This window comes from Oryx dammah, unplaced genomic scaffold (genome assembly GCF_014754425.2).
Source record: "Oryx dammah isolate SB20612 unplaced genomic scaffold, SCBI_Odam_1.1 HiC_scaffold_27, whole genome shotgun sequence".
Lineage (NCBI taxonomy): Eukaryota > Metazoa > Chordata > Mammalia > Artiodactyla > Bovidae > Oryx > Oryx dammah.
This window is the reverse complement of record NW_024070211.1, coordinates 114,343,609-114,361,571: the sequence shown is the minus strand read 5'-3', so window position 1 is coordinate 114,361,571 and position 17,963 is coordinate 114,343,609. Positions and strand designations below refer to the sequence as shown.

Genomic DNA, 17,963 nt, shown 5'->3' with positions numbered 1-17,963 from the left:
GGAAGCTGAAATTCTTGGCATTTTATTAATACACACAAGGAAGGTGAGACCCCACCCCCCAGATTTAAGCACCTTGCCTAAGGTCATAAAGCTAGTAAGTTAGTAAGCCAGAACTCAGATCCATGTCCATCTGTCTAGAGTATCTGTCTAGTACCTGTTATTTCCTTGGCGCACCCAGCAGCCCCCAGCAGCCCACCTCAGCTGCTGTAACAGAGTGAAGTGAAGTCGCTCAGTTGTGCCCAACTCTTTGCGACCCCACAGACAGAAGCCTGCACCAAGCTCCTCCATCCATGGGATTTTCTAGGCAAGAGTACTGGGTTGCTGTTTCCTTCTCCAGGGAATCTTCCCGACCCAGGGATCGGACCCAGGGATCGAACCGAGGTCTCCCGCACTGTAGACAGACGCTTTACCGTCTGAGCCAGAAACCCATGATTATAATGCCTTAAGTGAGAAAGACATTAATTTGTCGTGTGACATGTAATAGTTCAGGATTAGCTGTCCAGTGTGGGTATGGTGTTTCCATAGCGCTGGGCCCACAGGTTCCTTCTGTATTGTTGCCCCACCATCTCAAGGACCTCGTGGTCCAAAGTGTCTCATCCACATAGTTCAAGGTGGGCCATCACTATCATCACTGCATCCTAGTCAACAGGAAGGACCAGCCCCTCCCCTCTCAGGGTATGACGCTAAAGTGGTACACATGACTTTTGCTCACCTTCATTTACCAGCACATAAGACCACAGCTGGCTGCAAAGAAGGATAAGAAATAGAGTCTTTATTCTCGGAAATCATGTACCCAGCTAAAAATCAGGACCTCTGTTGTTATAAAAGGACTAACAAGGGGCCAATTATCAATCTCTGCCACACTGATTCCTTAATACACTAAATTTCACCTTAACTCTTGTGATTCTCTAATTAAAGCATGATTGGGTCATTTTTGGAGAGAAGCAGAAAGCCTCACTGTTTCCAACAATAAAATAAAATACTTGCTCAATGCTGAGTTTAAAATTTTCTTGTCATTTTATCTGGGACTCTTGTTTCCCATAGTACCATGGTCTTTCCGATACTTCTCTTATTCTGTTCTCTTCTCTCTTGTGTCATGGTCCCCGCGTATTTTGTGCTATGGATCATGCTAAGTGGATTGAGTTCTCACAGAGACTAAGGGCCCAACCTGGAAATGACCTCCTTGCTCCCTGAGGAAGCCCAGGGTTGTGACTCCACCCAGAGAGCCCTCTTCTGGACTTGAGCACAAGAATGAAACTGGAGACATGTAGCCCTCCACCTGGCTAACTTCGATCTGATCCATATGATGGGGTCATGAATGACTTTTTTGAGTCCAAGTCCAAATCCCCCATCTCCTCAGTGGCTTTCCAAGGACCCCAGGGTGTGGAGCCAAGACTAGGGAACTGCTGACCCCAAGGAAGGATCGCCTATGCCTGGAGAAGTGTCACCCTTATCCTCCCATGTTCTGCCATTAAAATTTCAACTATAATTTCACTAATTTGCTTCTAATTTTTCTTAGTGATCTTGGACACATGATATACCAAATCAGTATTCGGTTGAAAGGAAATATCCTTATATGTATTCTCAAGACCTTACTTTGGTCCTCAGCCTCAAGAAGTTCACACAGATGGAGACTGTGCTGGCGAAAGGATACCAAAGGATAACACCCACAGCAGTAGTAGAAGTAGTTGTTGTTGCTGTGGAGCTGCTCAGTCATGTCCAACTCTTGGTGACCCCATGGACTGCAGCACGCCAGACTTCCCTGTCCTTCACTATCTCCCAGAGTTTGCTCAAACTCAAGTCCATCGAGTCAGTGATGCCATCCCACCATCTCATCCTCTGTTGTCCCCTTCTCCTCCTGCCCTCCATCTTTCCCAGCATCAGGGTCTTTTCCAATGAGTCCGCTCCTCGCATCTGGTGGCCAAAGTATTGGAGGTTCAGCTTCAGCATCAGTCCTTCCAATGAATATTCAAGGTTGATTTCCTTTAGGATTAACTGGTTTGATCTCCTTGCTGTCCAAGGGCCTCTCAAGAGTCTTCTCCAGCACCACAGTTTGAAAGCATCAGTTCTTTGGTGCTCAGCCTTCCTTACGGCAGTACTTAACAATAATTGAGATTGCAAACAACCTCAATGTGGAAAATAATTATTTAGTAAGTAAATATGAAAACAATTCTTTAAAAGTCATGGCACAGCCACATGGTAAACCATTATATAGTCATTTAGATTAGGTTTATGAGCTGTTTTAATAGCAAAGGGCTTACAATTTAATATAAAGTTAAAAATACCAAAATTATATTTGCAACATGGTCACAACTGTCAGAAAAAAATAGGGAAAAACATGACGAAAGTTGGTTGTCTTTGGGTAATGATATTATAAGTGACATACCTTTTTATTTTTCTATATTTTAATAATTGTTATTTTTGTAATATTAGCTCCTAAGGAGACGCTATTTGGGACATTTAACATATTTTAACTCATTTAATCTCTCAAGAAGCCTGTGAAATAGGGTAACTAGGAACATGTGCTTTTCAAAGTATCTTTGTGACCCTGATGTGGCCACAGTGCTGGCCAATGGTGTGTCACGGTCAGCAGCAGCATTGGCAGACATCAATGACAAAGCATGCTGTGATAGGCAGAAACGGGACGAGTTTGGGATCTGAAGGCAGACTTGAGTTTGAATTCAGGCTCTACCACTAACAAGCAATGTGACTTGGATAAACTCACTTAAGGTTTCTAAACCTCAGTTTCTCCCAAATGTTAAACGGCTTTAACAATGCCACAGTAACAAAACTTAATGATTGCAAAGTCCCTGGCATGGAGTGTAAGAGCAAATAAATAGTAGGTATATAGGAGGTGTGTGTGTGAGTGAGATACAAGGCCGTCAGTAGAGGGATGACAGCTATAACAACGTCCCTACCAGGAAGGACATTGAACGTTTAGGATCTCCTCTCTCACAGAAATCACATTATCAAAAACTATTTTGGAGGCTGATTTTGCTGCCGCTGCCACGACTAGACTACAAGTACAGGACAGGCAAGAGACACGGGTTCATTCCCTGGGGCGGGAGATCCCCTGCAGGAGGAAATGGAGCTCCAGTATTCTTGCCTGAGAATTCCATCGACAGAGGAACCTGGCGGGCTACAGTCCATACACAGACACACTCACTGATGGCCACTACTAGAAATAGCCACGAGAGGGAGCTATTTTGCCCCATCTGATATTTTGAATCCAACCACATTTGGGGTTCTCTCACCCCTTCTTTCAAGAAAAAGAACATGAGTCAGGCCCAGTGGTCTGATCCCCGTAAAGCTTCTAGATGCAGACTAGACACAGGGCAGGCTCAACACCTGCTGAGTACAAAGGAGGCCCCATTGAGGGCAGGTGGCCTCCCGCGCTCTATTCACCCCAGGGCAGGACTCCCTGGCTTTCCAGGTCCTCACAATACCCAGAACCTCAGTCACCCCTCCCTCTGGCCGGCCCACCCGTGATAGCCCCACTACCAGACCCTGTCTGATTGTAGGTGTAGGAGGCTGGCTTTGAGTCTTCTGCCCATGAAACAGCCCTGGGCTTGTCACTGAGCCTCTGGCTCCTGATTTGTAGAGCATCAGTTTCATCAGTTATAATGAAGACTGATGAGATAATAACCATGAAAGTACTTGTAATGGAAAGTGCGTGTAGAACATTCATATCATGTGGCAGCAGGAGGCCTCGAACCCATCACATTAGTGCATACCCCTCTTTCCATGAATTATAGCCCCTGCTTCTTGTGCCCACAGTGGACAGGGAAGAAACAGTCAGTTTGTTCTGCTCAGTTTAATTCACTTACCCAAGTTCGAGGGAAGGATATCTGTAAAAATGCTCAGAGCCCACTTCCTCACACCTGTCCCAATAGTCTGGCGAGTCCTCACACATCCAGGGTGAATTGGGACACTGGATTTCACTGTAAGAAGGCTCACAAAGAACGAGAACACTTGAGTTAGGAAGGTGACCCCTGAAGACCCTATTCAGAGTTTCCCAGAGGCCTTGGAGGTTAAAGGGAAAATATTTTGGTTCTGGGCCAATGAGAAAAGATCCCAACCAATAGTCAGAAGCTTTTACTTTCTAGCTGCCACCACTAGGGTTAGGGAGAATCAAACAGCATGTGCCTCACTTTTCCTATCTGGAAAATAGAGATAATAACAACTTGTGTGTGTTTGTGTCCTCAGTCATTTCTGACCCTTTGCTGCCTCTTGGACTATAGCCTGCCAGATTCCTCTGTCCATGGGATTTTCTAGGCAAGAATACTGGAGTGGGTTGCCATTCCTGCCTCAAGGGATCGTCCCAACCCAGGGACTGAACCTTCCTCTCTTGCGTCTCCTGCATTGGCAGACGAATTCTTTACCACTGTGTCACCTGGGAAGCCCCCCAAATAATGTTTAGCACTAACAATCTATCAGACACTGTTTTCAGTGTTTTACACTTAACCCTCAGAACAATCCCATGTATAGGTACTATTATCTCCATTTTAAAGATGAACCAAGCATAAGGGAACAAGAGCTTTAAAAAGTGCTTAGCAATGATTATGATGCGTGAATATAGATGTCCAAGGTCTTTATGCTTCTGTGTGATTGCTGCACCTATGGAGGATTGACTTCTACTAATCAGATGATAAAGACAGTCAAGTAAGATGGATTTTCCTGGACTCTCCTTAGGGTGGGGCCCTTCACAGGAGCACTTCTAACAGACAAAGGGGACCCTCTGTGTGGTTCAAATGAACTGGGTCCTTGGAGAATCCTGTTACAAGAAGAAACATGATTTGTACATCAATAATACCTTTCATGGTACTGATTCCCTACCTTTCCTTATCATCCCAATCCTTTTCCTGAATTTTCTTCCCGTTCTTCTACAACCCACTCCCAACTCCAGACCCCAAAGCTGGTGGCTCTGTGATTCTGTGTCATTCTCCATTATTTGTGCAACAGTCAAGCAGTCCTCATGCTTCCATTGGAGTGGAGTGCTCTCTCTAGGGACCAGCAGCAGAATCTAAAACAGAATCAAGGGGTCCTGTGAGTGCTGGAACCTGGAGCAGGGATCCTATGGGCCAGCAGTACCAATCTATAGATTTCCAGACTTGAAGGTTTCAGAAGTGAACCACTTACTTGTGACTTTGAGAATTTTCAGTAATTATCATGAAGGCAAACAGGTTTTGATTCATATATGTCAGGCACTGGTGCTAGGCACTTAACGTGCATTCTTGTTTTTTTAAACAATCCTTTGAGATTGACATTTCACATTTAAGGCTTAAAAAGCAGATGGCTCAAGAGTAGTGGTCAGCAAGCTATAGCCCATGTGCCAGGCATCTGTTTTTGTAACTAAAGTTTTATAGAATATAGCCATACCCATTCGTAAGTATTGCTAATGGCTGCTTTTGTGCTACAGTGGCAGAGCTGAGTCATTGCAACAGATACCACATAAGGTCTGGAAGCCTTATTATGAGGTTCCTTAAGATGTCCCTTCTTTGGAACCAAACTGCCTGCCTTTCAATTCTGTCTCTGCCTCTTATCAGCTATCTGAACTTGAACAAGTTTTTTCACTTCTCTGGACTCAGGCTTCCTCATCTGTAAACTGGGAATAATAATAGAATCTGTATCATAAGATATAGCACACAAGTACAGCCTGAAAACTTGTTAGAAACGCAAATCCTGCTCCATCCCAGACCTACTAAATCAGAAACTCTGGGAGGCAGGCCCTAGAATATGTGCTTTAATAAGTTCCCCAGGTCATTCTGACACCACTGAAGTCTGAGAACCGCTGACACTTGTTTTTAAAGTAGTTGCCCAGAGTCAGTGCTAGATAAAGTTTCGCTAAGATTATCACTAAGAAGAATGTTTATGCAATCTCTATTCTGTGGGCTTGTCTTGAAAATCAGCCATAAATTCATAAGCTCTTGGTAGGAAGAGTAATATTTGACATTGCTTTTATATCCATCACGTGCCAAGCACAAGTTAGGTGCTCCTTCAGCATTATTTGACCGGCCGAACAATTTCTAAAAATGGGGCTGTTTTCCTGGGATCTGTGAAGCCACTCCCAGTGGCTCGGAGTATGTAGGTGGGCCACAATGAATACTTGAGTCCTTGAAATTAGGTGCAAATGTTTGTATTTTCGGCTATGTATCTTTCTCTGTAGATGCTCTAATATTTTCACTACATTCTCAAAGACTCCCCAGATTCAGACACCACTGCTCCAGAGCTCAGGCACCCATGGGTTAAGGTGAAGGATGGCAAGTGCCATCACCCAGAGTGGGGCCAGATGGGTGGGTCCCCACCCACTGGTGGTGCAGGGCAGGAGCCCGGACAGAAAGATGGCCTCCTCTGTTTCCCCTCCTCTGCCCCGGCCATCTCCTCCCCGATTCTCCTTCTCCCAGAAAAACTGCTTCTCTTCTTCCAGCTGCTGAAGAAAGTGGGGTCGACAACCCTGCATCACATCATGGAGATGGCTGTTTAATCTGAGATGAGTGTTACATTACTCATTGCTCGGCCCCTCTTTGATCCACCAGCATTTGCTTCTTTTATCCCCATGTAGTGCACACATTAGTGCCCTGAACGCCCCGCGGTCTTGTTGTCTTTTAGATGTTGCCAGAGACTATTTACTTGGGAAAGCAGATGGATATCTTGTTTAATGTCAGAATAATTACTGTTTGGTTGGCCTGATAGCTTATTTACGCTTTCAATGTTTTTATGTTTACATCAAAAGAGCATTGCCAAAATTATATTTTATCTGCTAAAGTAAACAGGATATGACAACCTTTTTTTGAACCTGATTTTTCTGTTTGAGGAGTTGGGTTATTAAAATGGTTAAAAGATAACTGGAACCAAGTGGGAATGATCACTCCAGTTGCAACGCAAATGCCCATCTGCCTGCTTTTTATTTGTAAAAAAGCTGGGAAAAGGCCGTAAACAATGCTTTAAATGCGGGGCCGTATAATGCAGTGGTTGAGAACAGACTTCAACTCCAGTTTCAAATCCCAGCTCTGCTGACGACGATTTGTATGAACTTTAGTTTTTCAACCAATCTGTGTGCCTCAGTTTCCCCATCAGCAAAAGAGATGTAGTGATGGTTGTGAAAGTTAAAGGAGTTCATGTACATAATTTCCAGGCATATATAAAATGCTGTTTAAATATTGGCTATTACTTAATAAACATAAGTTGTAAAGTAGTTCTATGAGTTTGAGGTGGAGAGAGGAAGCAAGCTGTATAACCCTATGAGAGATTAAAGTGAAGTCGCTCAGTCGCATCCAACTCTTTGTGACCCCATGGACTGTAGCATATCAGGCTTCTCCATCCATGGGATTTTTCAGGCAAGAGTGCTGGAGTGGGTTGCCATTTCCTTCTCCAGAGGATCTTCCTGACCCAGGGATTGAACCCAGGTCTCCCGCATTGCAGGCAGATGCTTTAACCTCTGAGCCACCAGGGAAGCCCCGATGAGAGATTAAAAGACCTTGAATGAGTCTCCGTGAGTTACCACCTTCCCGCTCCTCAGACTGGTGATTGCCTTGTCTCCATATTGTGAAGCAGGGAGCCTTCTAAGTTCTGAAGGCTGTCCTGATCCTGGATGAACGTTCCTAGTTCTTAACTGAGCTGAGCTAGAAAGGTGTTAAAAAGTGAGGCTACTTGGAGAAAATGTGCCCTCTGTTTCTCTTTTCAATGAATCACTGTAAGATAGTTCATCTACTTCTAAGAGTTTTTCCAGCCACACCATTTTACTCATTTTCACTGCTGCTGCTGCTGCTGCTAAGTCACTTCAGTCGTGTCCGACTCTGTGCGACCCCATAGATGGCAGCCCACCAGGCTCCCCCGTCCCTGGGGTTCTCCAGGTAAGAACACTGGAGTGGGTTGCCGTTTCCTTCTCCAATGCATGAAAGTGAAAAGTGAAAGTGAAGTTGCTCAGTCGTGTCTGACTCTTCGCGATCCCATGGACTGCAGCCTACCAGGCTCCTCCGTCCATGGAATTTTCCAGGCAAGAGTACTGGAGTGGGGTGCCATAATTAGTCAGTCCAAACAGATTGTTTCTAGTTGCAAAACAGGAGTTTGCTCGCTGTTTGTAAAATAAATGTGTTGGTTTAACCTCAGGTCTGGTTTGTCAAGTTCGCCATCTTTTCTCACATTTGTTATGGTTCATTAAAGGCTTGTCTTTCTTTCGGATGTCACTTCACAGAGCACCAGCCTCCCATCCTGGGAGGAATGAGTTCAGAAATCGTTGCATTCGTGTGGTAAGTTAGTAGGTTTGGGGTCTGTTCCAAGTCTGTAAAACCCTTGAAATCCCCTTTTTGTCCTGTAGTGATGGGTAAGATCACTAGATTCAGGGCCAGAAGAGCAGGCTGCCAGAGCCCACTATATTCCCAGAAAGTAAAGAAAATGTGGCTGCTCCTTAACTCCCCCTGAGTCCTCTCACAACAGCCCAGGGACCCCATGAAAAATATGTTTTGTCTTGCACTAGATGGTGTACCTATTTCTTGGCCCATGTGGCAGGGGTTCTTCATACTTACTGTACTGTAAATTCCCTGAGTGTACCTGGCCTTAAAATTTGGCAATGATAATTTCTTACTTTTGTAACAGCAGGAATTTCAAGAATATCAGCACTGAGAAGTCTGAGATGGGCACAGTACTAGGCAACAATATAAGTTAATCACTAATAAAACAGCAATTTCATCAAGAAGAGTCATAGTGGGATATAATTCTGTGTTGGGAATAAATAATTTTTAGACCTAAAAGAGGGGTTTCCCTGATAGCTCAGTTGGTAAAGAATCTGCCTGCAATGCAGGAGACCCCGATTCAATTCCTGGGTCAGGAAGATCTGCTGGAGAAGGGATAGGCTACCCACTCCAGTATTGTTGGGCTTCCCTTGTGGCTCAGCTGGTAAAGAAGCCACCTGCAATGTGGGAGACCTGGATTCGATCCCTGGGTTGGGAAGATCCCCTGGAGAAGGGAAAGGCTACCTACTCCAGTATTCTGGCCTGGAGAATTCCATGAGCTGTATAATCCATGGGGTCGCAAAGAAGCGGACACAACTGAGCAACTTTTAGTTTCACTTTCAGACCTAAAAGGACCTTGAGAGGCCATTCAGGCATCTTATGATATTAAAAATTTCAGAAAACTACATCAATTGACAGAAAAAGTTTAAAAGTAGGGGATGTAACAAAATGGAAATGGGCTGCTGTTTAAGAGTAAAAGGCAGCTGAAACATTTTGGAGAGCAATTTGGCAATATCTAGAAAGCTCAGAATTTACATACCTTATGATTCACATATTACACTACTAACAGATACAACTTAGGAAAGAATCTTACATAAATGCCCAAGAAGACATGCAGAAATATGTTCACTGTGGATTGGCTTTAACAGCCAGATACTGGAAACAACCTAATTCATCAATAGGGAGATGGACAAATAAGTCATGATATATTCATACAATATACTATACAGCAGTTTAAATAAATTGAGCTGTATATTTCAACATGAATAAATGTTGAGAACAATGCTGAGTAAAAAAAAAGGGGGGGGCAAGTTTCTGAGGGTGTGTGTACAGCATGATATCATTTATGTGGAAGTGAAGACTCTCTCCAGGTATGTGCACACCCAATAAGAGGACAAAAACACAGGAAGGAAGAATGGACACTGATTTCACAAGAATGGTATCTCTGTATAGGGGAACCTAATCAAAAAGGACCAGAAAGAGGTTTTAACTATCTGTATGACTTAAAAAAGAGATCTGAAACAAATATAGGAAATATTACCACGAAAGGCACATGGATACAGGATTTTTTTAATCACCTGGACATTTTGTGCATTTGAATTTTTTTAATTCCTTGGATTTGGGGCACATATGCTCTCTTTTATGGCTCTCATAACTTAGCTTGCAGGCAGGTCAGCTGGCCTTTTCCTCGAATTATGCTGCCATATAAACTTCTTTATGACCATTGATACCTTTCATTATCCAATCCGGGAGTAGCTTGGTTTTCAGGAAAAGCATTCCCCCAATCCTGGAGTAGCTTGGTTTTCAGGAAAAGCATTTCCCCCCTCCTCCGCCCAGGAAGTTCTTTCTGACCTCAGATCCACTTGTTCATAGAACTGAAACTTTTTTTCCAAGTTAAATTAAATCATCAATGTCCAGACAGAATCACTCCTCTGCCAACAGATCTCATTCCTTCCAGGTATTTCCTCTCTCCCCAGGGATGTCCCAACACCTCTGCATCTAACTTCATTGGTGATTTCCCTAAGGGACTATTTGTTCTTCCACTCAGATCACTGTTAACTCTATCATGCCTTTCCATCTCTTGCTTCCTACTTAAGCTCAAGGAAAGAACTCCCTCTCTGTAGAGACAACAAAGTTGCCAAAATAGTTCTGCAGGATTGTCCACTGTCTCAATCTCTCTGTGCTCTCTCAAGGTTAAAATGGGAACTTGAAGAATATATTGCATAATGAAAACCCAATGTACTACCCTGACTTACCTCAACTATACACTCACATCTTCTCTGTAGGCAGCCCCAACTCCAAAAACTTTATTCCTAATTCAAAACATCAGATCAAGGTTAGCTAGATAGAAAACCAGCTTTCAAACGTTCTTTATAAAACCTCCAAGGACACTAAATGGGAAATAAAGGAAATAGATAAATTGCTCCAGGGCTGCTAAAGAGAAATGAGAAAATTTATTGCTTGAGATGTTGACAAGTCTCTGTCCTCTTCTATTTTCCAGTCCCTCCAAGAAGAATTAATGAGAACATTGAAAGGTGTGGGTGGGGGAAATCTGAAATATAATGAATAATCTTAAAGATAAAAGCATAGGTCAGTTAAAAGAGGGTAAGGTCAACATTTGTGAATTAGGAAAAAGAAGCCAATTTCTGTCATATGCCTCCATAATTTTATAAGCATGCTCATCCATGATAAATTATTATTATTGTAGAACAGATGATGAATCTCAATCATTATACAATAATGGAAGATTAAACATTTTCTTAACTTCTATTCATCAAATTAAGTCTTTATACTCACAAGGAAGGACAATGCATCAATGTTATCATTAGGGCTTTTTTTTTAGTATAACTTTAGCGTGAAATATAAGAAGACATGATTAATGTACTGACAGAAGTAAATACTAAACAACCCACATTTGTCTAGATTGGAGTCGCTTTTTCAGTTCTCTTATTCTGTGGCTTCTTAGCTCCTTGTGAACTTTGTCAAAGAGAAACAACCATCAAAATCATTTGATCTTTTAGCTTGTAGGTGTTCCTTTTCAGCTACATCTTTACTTGTAAAATGTTACCTACTCCCTAAAGTGTGTGGTTTCTTTTCTTGGAGGGGAAGGAAGATTGTATCTGTTCAGCCCCCATTGAGGAAACAGATTTCTCACTGGCTGAGTTTTGTGTCACATTTAACAGGTTGTAATATTTGGAAAGGACAGAGATAAATATCGTGATCCTCAGCCCCTCCTGTCCACCACACCCCAACATGAGTCCAGACCTCAAACTAGTCCTGCTCTAAAAAAGATACCCAGTCTTTACAACCTGTGGAAGGCAGTTTCACAATCACCCTCAAGGACATATTTCAACACTTTTCATCATTACCAAGCACTCATTTGTAGCCACAGACTTAGAGAACTGACAACAGCGAATCACTGCATATTGGGGCAAAGAGCCCTGACCTTGGAGGCAGAGGAGCCAAGGTCAAGCCCCTCGTCTAGACCTTGCACATGTTCTTTTTCTTTTACTTATAACATTTATTGCCTTCTCTGGCCAACTGCACATATATCAGTTTACTCATTGGGAAACCCCCAATACTTAGGTCTAATCTTCTCCCTGTTGTTATCTTTATTAATTTATAAAGAATCAGAATGCGATAAAATAGGAAGACTCCAAGAAAAAATTGTAAGACTAGTTAACAGGCTTCATACATAGTTAAAAAAAAAGATCAGTAGTTATATCTTTGAAAATATAATAAAGAGTATCAACTGTCAATTACTGTGCATAAGCACACCATTTATTAAGCCTGATAATCCTCAGGTAGTATATGTGCTACGACTTTTAACGTGAAAAAAATTTTCCATAGCACATTTTTCCCATCAACAACAAATTTTAGAGATAATTTTTCCACCAATAAAGCCTAACAAAGCAGGGTTCTATGTTCCAGGAAGAAAGACAGTGTATAAAGTAGAATATCAGAAAGACCAGTGGTGATGCTACCTTGCCTTCACCTTCCAGAGAGAAACTTGTCCCATACAACAAGACTTAGCTCAACCTTTCAGAGACTGGTAAAAGAAAGTAGTGGGATGTTGTTGTTTATGGGAATTATTCTTACCCCTACTTTCAAATAATGCTGATATAGATGAATCTCTTTTAGGTAACAATCCAGAGGTAATAATGTCAGATCTTGGGTGGGGGCACTAAGTCATCATTTCTCATATTAATTGCCACTGAACAGAATTGTAATTTCAGAAACCATACAGAGAGAGGCAGAATCCTAATACCAGACCACACATTTGTCATTTATCCCCATCTTGTTAACACGCAGTACATGCACACGCATGTGTGTGTGCGTGTACACAATTTGGACTTCAGATAAAGAATTTATGATATTTAATGTAATTCTAAATTCTTGTTTAAATCCCACGGCCTTTCACGTTTATACTTCGAAGAAGAAATGAAACCTTTTACTCAGAGATAAGATGCTATTGTGAAAAGAACATAGACAGATTCTACCACTACAAGGAAGAAAGCGAGCTTGGAGGCAGGCCTAGCAGAGGAGGAGATGTCACAGACATTGGTGGGGGAACCAGCAAGCAAATTTGTTGTTGAAGAAATATGGAAATTGTTTTGTAACCAGCTCCTTTCAGTTAACAATGTATACAATATTATCTCCTTCTGTTAAAGTACATATGTATATGTAAATACATACACTGCCCTGGAAGTATTAATATGTGGATTGAGGTGGAAATGGGATAATCTCTGGTTAGTGAAAACATAATGTTTCCATTTTCTTAATCTGTGTTTTCTAATTGTCTTCAATATTGCATATAACACTAATTGTATAATAACTAACAGTTATGGTAAAGTGATTATTACTTACAATGGATTACTTTCTCTACGTATTTCATCATATTGTTTCCCTGTCCCATATTATGTCTTTTCATCATAGTCTCAACTATGATGAAAACTAACATTTTCCCTGCAGTTTGGGCTATTGAAAAAAGAAATCATTATTGAAGAGTGCTGGAAGGGACTGTGATTCCTCTGTCCCTTCCTTGGCCCCCAACAGCACACATATATACATACACACTTTTAACTCAGACCTGTGATTGACTCTGTTTAAGTATTAGCTCTATGGCCCAGACAAATAAATTAACCTCTCTCAGCCCGATTCTTCAGCTGTTAAATATGGCTAATAATACTTATCTTAAGGTGTGCTGAGTGAATTAAGTGAGAAAATACAAGTTAAAGCATGGCATAAACTTATAAATGGAGAAATACTATATTGCTTATGTAATTCCATTTTTAGCAGACACTTTAAACTATATTATTGAAGCACTTATGTGGCAATTATGTAGGAAGCTATTGCCCGTGGCTGCTGATAGGGTGAACTGAGAGTCTCCAGGACTTACAGATCTGAAGCCTCAGTATAATTTCTCACCTACAAAAACCACTGAAGCAGTTTTTTGGTGTTGTTTTTTTTTTTTAAGGCAACTGCCATTATGCACTTATTGTCAGGAAACAGGAAATTGTTTCCTGATAATCTGAAAAGAGTTCTTCCCTGGTGGCTTAACATTGACATTGACATTGAAGTCGCTCAGTCGTGTCCGACTCTTTGTGACCCCATGGACTGTAGTCTTCCAGGCTCCTCCATCCATGGAATTTTCCAGGCAAGAGTACTGGAGTGGGTTGCCATTTCCTTCTCCAAGAGATCTTCCCAACCCAGGGATCGAACACGGGTTTCCCACATAGTTGGCAGACGCTTTACCTCTTAGACAGTAAAAAAAATCTGCCTGCAGTGCAGGAGACACAGGTTCAATCCCTGGGTCGGGAAGATCCTCTGAAGAAGGAAATGGCTACTCACTCAAGTATTCTTGCCTGGAGAATCCCCGGACAGAGGCACCTAGTGAGCTACAGTCCATGGGTTTACAAAGAGTCAGACACAACTAGCGACTAACACAGTCTGAAAAGAATGGCGATCAGAGAGATAAGACTGAAGTGCTATTATCTCGGTTCACAGCTGGAGAGAAAAACTCACAAAGGTCTTGATGTGACCCTGTAAATCTACTTACATATATAAAAGAAGTTAGAGGAGGTGATTGATCTCATGTCAGGAACCTACTTCTGTCATCACTGCCCCAACCCTCCTCTGTCCACCTCCAGAGGTGTCCACCGGTATCTATGGTAGACTTGCTAAGACTCTAACTTGCATCTAGAAAGTAAAGGAGAAGTCAGTTTTATGCCCCGTGGCCAAGTGAAAGACCTAGGGAAAGAGAAAAGTGTAAAGCAGCTTTGTTCTAATGAAGTGCTCTAGTGTCTGCCATGTAAGTCACATCTTCAGTCTCTCCTATGAAACCATCAGTAAAATCTTCATTGTTCATGAATGCTTTATTGCAAATAAATTTTTTTACAGTGATTTCAAGGAAAAACTGAGTCCTGCCTCAACTTGACACAGGGTAGTTATGGAGACTGCGCTTGGGGCCCTCCATCATATGGGTCATTTCACTCTAGATGAGTTTAAGGTTCTTGAGTGTCTCAGTCACACTAGCCTTAGCATATCCACGTTGTTAACAGTGCAGTGCAAACACTTTCATCCCATGACTTTCATCATTGATTCAGGTGGGCAAGGTAATGCCTTCAGTAATGTTACATGGAATCTATCCAACTTAGCAACCCTCACTACCGAGCACCCTATTGATATTCTCCAAACCACATTCCTTGAGCCTCAGCCAAGGGTTCCACTCTTGCTCTCCTGCACCTGGTCTATTCTTATCTCCAGAACATACCTTTTCTGAGGGGCCCTGCGAGAATTTTATTAATCAATATGGCCTAATCATTTGGAAATTAATTCTCCCATCACCTTTTCTTTACATTTCAAGATCACGGAATGCTTCTTGGGTTTCAACAAACCTCCATCTTTTTTCACGTAAATTCTGAGTTTGCATGCTTCTTTAGGACTGAATTAACTTCCCTAAGGAAACTGCTACTATAAGGGTTGGAATTTGGTACAACAGACAAGCTGCTGCAAGTTTTTCAGTCAGTGAGAGATTTAATACAATCTCTCAAGGGACAAGGGAATTGGGTTGTTTTAAACAATGGAAAGGTTCAGGGAGTAAAAGTCAGGAGGCTGCTGCTAGACTAGACACAGGTCCTAATGCTATCACTGGAATTTGAAGATGTCCCAGCTTCCACCACTGCCCCTGCTGCCAGCTCTCCTCTCCCAAGAAGATGGTGTCCCCACAGTGGAGCACGCAATCTAACAACTGCCAGCACTTGCATCTGGCAGAACTTGCTTCCTCCACAGTAGGAAGGAGACAGCTGCCACCTAAAGCCTAACTTCCAAATGCCATGGAAGTGCACTTTAAAGGTAGAGTGGAATTCACATCCAGAATCCTAGCTGCAAAGCAGCCTAAGAAATATACAGCTTTTAGCTTTCCAACTTCTTCAAATAGAAAGAGGATAACTAGTTCGAACATGGCTTTCAATAAGATTCAGTGTAACAAGCAGAAACTGCTCTGTTTTTCAATCCATAAGAGGTTTCATATAGGGAATTGGATTCTTTTGAACAATGCAGTGTAAAGTATACAAGCAGACCTTTGAGATATTGAGAGTTTGGTTCCAGACCAGTGTAATAGAGCAAATGTTGCAATAAAGTGAATCACACGACTTTTTGGTTTCCCAATGCATATAAAAGTTATGTTTCCACTAGACTGTAGGCTGTTAAATGGCAATAGCATTATGTCTGAAAACACAATGTACATACCTTAATTTAAAAATACTTTATCACTAAAAAATGCTTACCATCATCTGAAAGTTCAGTGAGTTATAATCCTTTTGCTGGTGGAGGGTCTTGCCTTGATGTTGGTGGCTGCTGACTGATCAGGATGGTGGTTGCTGAAGGTGGGAATGGCTATGGCCATTTCTTAAAATGAAGACAACAGTGAAGTTTGTGAATCAATTAATTCTTCCTTTCACAAATGATTTTCCTATAGCATACAATGTTGTTGGATATCATTTTACCCAGAGTAGAAATTCTTTCAGAATTGGAGCCAATCGTCTCAAACCCTGCTTTATCACCGAAGTTTATGTAATATTAGAAATTGTGTGCTATCATCTCAACAACCTTCACAGCACCTTCACCAGGAGTTGACTCAATCTCAAGAAACCATTTTCTTTGCTCATCCATAAAAAGTAACTTCTCATCCATTAAAGTTTTATCATGGGATTGCAGCAGTTCACTCACGTCTTGAGATTTCACTTCTAACTCTGGTTCTTTTGCTACTTCTATTACATCTGCAATTACTTCTTCCACTGAAGTCTTGAGCCCTTCAAAGTCAGCCATGAAGATCGTAGCCAGCTTCATGTTACTATTTATTTTGGCCTCTTCCCACGAATTCTGATAGTTCTTAATGGCGTCTAGAATGGTGACTCTTTTCCATAAGATTTTCAGTTGACTTTGCCCAGGTCTAACAAAGGAATTTCTAAGGCATCTATAGCCTTACAAAATATAGGTTTTAAATAATAAAACTGGAAAGTCAAAACTACTCTTTTATCCATGGATTCAAAATGGATGTTGTATTAGCAGGCATAAAAATAACATTAATCTCATTGTACATCTCCATCAGGGCTCTTTGAACAGGTGCATCGTCAATGAGAAGTAATATTTTGAAAGGCATCTTTTTTTCTGAGCAGTAGGTCTCAATCGTAGGCTTAAAATATTCAGTAAACTATGTTGTAAACTGATGTGATATGATCCAAGTTTTGTTGTTCCATTTACAAAGTACAGGCAGAGTAGGTCTAGCATAGTTCTTAAGGGCCTAAGATTTTCAGAATGGTAAATGAGCTTTGGCTTTGACTTTTAAAGTTACCATCTGCATTAACCCCTAACAAGAGAGTCGGTCTGTCCTTTGAAGCTTTGAAGCCAGGCAATGACTTCTCCTCTCTGAGTGTCCTAGATGGCATCTTTTTCCAAGGCTGTTTTGTCTAAGCCAAGCCACCTTCATTAGTTATCTCAGCCAGATCTTCTGGATAACTTGCTGAAGCTTCTACATCAGCACTGGCTGCTTCACCTTGCACTTTGATGTTATAGAGATGACTTCTTTCCTTAAACCTCGTGAACCAACCTCTGGTAGCTTCAGACTTCTCTTCTGCAGCTTCCTCACCTCTCTCAGCCTTCATAGAAGAGAAGAGAATTAGGGCCTTGCTCTGGATCAGGCTTTGGCTTAAGGTAAGTTGTGGCTGATCTAGTCAGGCTTTTAGCCTAAATAAGGCTGTTTCACTTATTCATGTGTTCACTGGAGTAGCATTTTTAATTTCCTTCCAGAACTTTTCTTTTTTTGCATTCAGAACTTGGCTAACTGGCACAAGAGGTCTAGCTTTTGGCCTGTCTCACCTTTTGACATGCCTTCCTCACTAAGCTTAATCATTTCTAACTTTTGATCAGAAGTAAAAAACTTGCAGCTCTTCCTTTCACTTAAACACTTAGAAGCCATTGTAGAATTATTAATTGGCCTAATTTCAATATTGTTGTACCTCAGGGAATAGAGGAGCCAGAGGAGAGGGAGAGAGATGAGGAACAGCTGGTTGCAGGAGCAGTCACATCACACACTATTCATCTTACACAGGCGTGGCTCGTGATGCCCCAAAACATATAATAGTTACAGTAAGGATCACTGATCACAGATCATCGTAACAAATATGATAATAACTAAAAACTTTGCAAGAATTACCAAAATGTGACATGGAA

General features: G+C 41.8%; 1 pseudogene; it reads right to left on the bottom strand.

Moving 5' to 3' along the window:
* LOC120854159 overlaps positions 1-17,709 on the bottom strand; it is a 44,016-nt pseudogene extending 26,307 nt beyond the window's left edge.
* Positions 17,710-17,963: the final 254 nt, after the last annotated feature.